Genomic DNA, 2916 nt, shown 5'->3' on the forward strand with positions numbered 1-2916 from the left:
TTCGTGTGGAACAAACGTGACTACCGTGCTGTACGGTGGAGTTCTGTGCGCAAAAGCGGCGCGTGTGTTTCTAAGCACCACAGCGTTGTGTCAAAAAAGAGGTGCCTGAGAGAAACGCATGCGACTGCCGTGCTTTGCGGCATAGCACCGTGCGCAAAAACGGTGCGCATGCAAGAGGTGTCAGAGCTAGCGAACTTGTGCCACGAGCAACAGGTCACTAAAAGCCTATAGATGACGGTGTTGGAGGAAAAGAAAAATATCGAGAAAGCACTGCGGTGTGCCGTGCGTAGGGACGGGCGCGCGTGCCACATGCCGCCGAAATATGGGTGTCGGAGAAAACAGAGTGCCGCGCGTAACGAGGGGCGCGCGTGTTACAGAGAGATATGCCCAAACGCATGAAAGTGTACGCAGGTGTCCTAAGGCAGTTTTTTTTTTTTTTCCTCATTTTGATGTCGCCCCGGCTGACGCGGTTTTCGTTTTTCCGTGCCGCCCCGGCTGACGCGGTTTTCGTTTTTCCGTGCCGCCCCGGCTGACGCAGTTTTTGCGCCGCCCCGGCTGACGCGGTTTTTGCGCCGCCCCGGCTGACGCGGTTTTCGCGCCGCCCCGGCTGACGCGGTTTTCGCGCCGCCCCGGCTGACGCGGTTTTTGCGTCGCCCCGGCTGACGCGGTTCGGACTTTGCACTTTTTGGCTCACCCCGGCTGGCGGCCCACTCACTCGATCGCCAGGTCTGTTTGCCCCGGTGGTTCCACCGCCAGGCTTAAGCGCGAACTTTTTTTGTTTGTTTTCTTTTGATTAAGCGCAAGCTTTTTTCTTTGTTTTCTTTTGATTAAGCGCGGGCTTTTTTCTTTGTTTTTTTTTTATTTCGCCCCGGCAGACGCGGTTTTTGCGCCGCCCCGGCTGACGCGGTTTTTGCCGCCCCGGCTGACGCAGTTCGGACTTAGCACTTTTCGGCTGTGCCTGGCTGGCGGCCCACTCACTCGATCGCCATGTCTGTTTGCCACAGTTTTCCCGGTGGTGCCGCACCCGGGCTCGCCCCGGCTGACGCAGTTTTCGCGCCGCCCCGGCTGACGCGGTTTCGTGCCGCCCCGGCAGACGCGGTTTTCGCGCCGCCCCGGCTGACGCGGTTTCGTGCCGCCCCGGCAGACGCAGTTCGGACTTAGCACTTTTCGGCTGTGCCTGGCTGGCGGCCCACTCACTCAATCGCCATGTCTGTTTGCCACAGTTTTCCCGGTGGTGCCGCACCCGGGCTCGCCCCGGCTGACGCAGTTTTCGCGCCGCCCCGGCTGACGCGGTTTCGTGCCGCCCCGGCAGACGCGGTTTTCGCGCCGCCCCGGCTGACGCGGTTTCGTGCCGCCCCGGCAGACGCAGTTCGGACTTAGCACTTTTCGGCTGTGCCTGGCTGGCGGCCCACTCACTCGATCGCCATGTCTGTTTGCCACAGTTTTCCCGGTGGTGCCGCACCCGGGCTCGCCCCGGCAGACGCGTTTTTTTTTTTCTTTCGCCCCGGCTGACGCAGTTTTCGCGCCGCCCCGGCTGACGCGGTTTCGTGCCGCCCCGGCAGACGCGGTTTTTTGCGCCGCCCCGGCTGACGCGGTTTTTGCCGCCCCGGCTGACGCAGTTCGGACTTAGCACTTTTCGGCTGTGCCTGGCTGGCGGCCCACTCACTCGATCGCCATGTCTGTTTGCCACAGTTTTCCCGGTGGTGCCGCACCCGGGCTCGCCCCGGCTGACGCAGTTTTCGCGCCGCCCCGGCTGACGCGGTTTCGTGCCGCCCCGGCAGACGCGGTTTTCGCGCCGCCCCGGCTGACGCGGTTTCGTGCCGCCCCGGCAGACGCAGTTCGGACTTAGCACTTTTCGGCTGTGCCTGGCTGGCGGCCCACTCACTCGATCGCCATGTCTGTTTGCCACAGTTTTCCCGGTGGTGCCGCACCCGGGCTCGCCCCGGCTGACGCAGTTTTCGCGCCGCCCCGGCTGACGCGGTTTCGTGCCGCCCCGGCAGACGCGGTTTTCGCGCCGCCCCGGCTGACGCGGTTTCGTGCCGCCCCGGCAGACGCAGTTCGGACTTAGCACTTTTCGGCTGTGCCTGGCTGGCGGCCCACTCACTCGATCGCCATGTCTGTTTGCCACAGTTTTCCCGGTGGTGCCGCACCCGGGCTCGCCCCGGCTGACGCAGTTTTCGCGCCGCCCCGGCTGACGCGGTTTCGTGCCGCCCCGGCAGACGCGGTTTTCGCGCCGCCCCGGCTGACGCGGTTTCGTGCCGCCCCGGCAGACGCAGTTCGGACTTAGCACTTTTCGGCTGTGCCTGGCTGGCGGCCCACTCACTCGATCGCCATGTCTGTTTGCCACAGTTTTCCCGGTGGTGCCGCACCCGGGCTCGCCCCGGCAGACGCGTTTTTTTTTTTCTTTCGCCCCGGCTGACGCAGTTTTCGCGCCGCCCCGGCTGACGCGGTTTCGTGCCGCCCCGGCAGACGCGGTTTTTTTGCGCCGCCCCGGCTGACGCGGTTTTTGCCGCCCCGGCTGACGCAGTTCGGACTTGGCACTTTTTGGCTGAGCCTGGCTGGTGGCCCACTCACTCGATCGCCATGTCTGTTAGCCACAGTTTTCCCGGTGGTGCCGCACCCGGGCTCGCCCCGGCTGACGCAGTTTTCGCGCCGCCCCGGCAGACGCGGTTTTCGCGCCGCCCCGGCTGACGCGGTTTTTGCCGCCCCGGCTGACGCAGTTCGGACTTGGCACTTTTTGGGCTGAGCCTGGCTGGCGGCCCACTCACTCGATCGCCATGTCTGTTTGCCACAGTCTTCCCGGTGGTGCCGCACCCGGGCTCGCCCCGGCAGACGCGTTTTTTTTTCTTTCGCCCCGGCAGACGTGGTTCCCCCCCCCCCCCCTTTTCGCTCGCCCCGGCTGACGAGGTTTTCGCG

Source organism: Rhipicephalus microplus, unplaced genomic scaffold, assembly GCF_043290135.1.
Source record: "Rhipicephalus microplus isolate Deutch F79 unplaced genomic scaffold, USDA_Rmic scaffold_385, whole genome shotgun sequence".
Classification (NCBI taxonomy): Eukaryota; Metazoa; Arthropoda; class Arachnida; order Ixodida; family Ixodidae; genus Rhipicephalus; species Rhipicephalus microplus.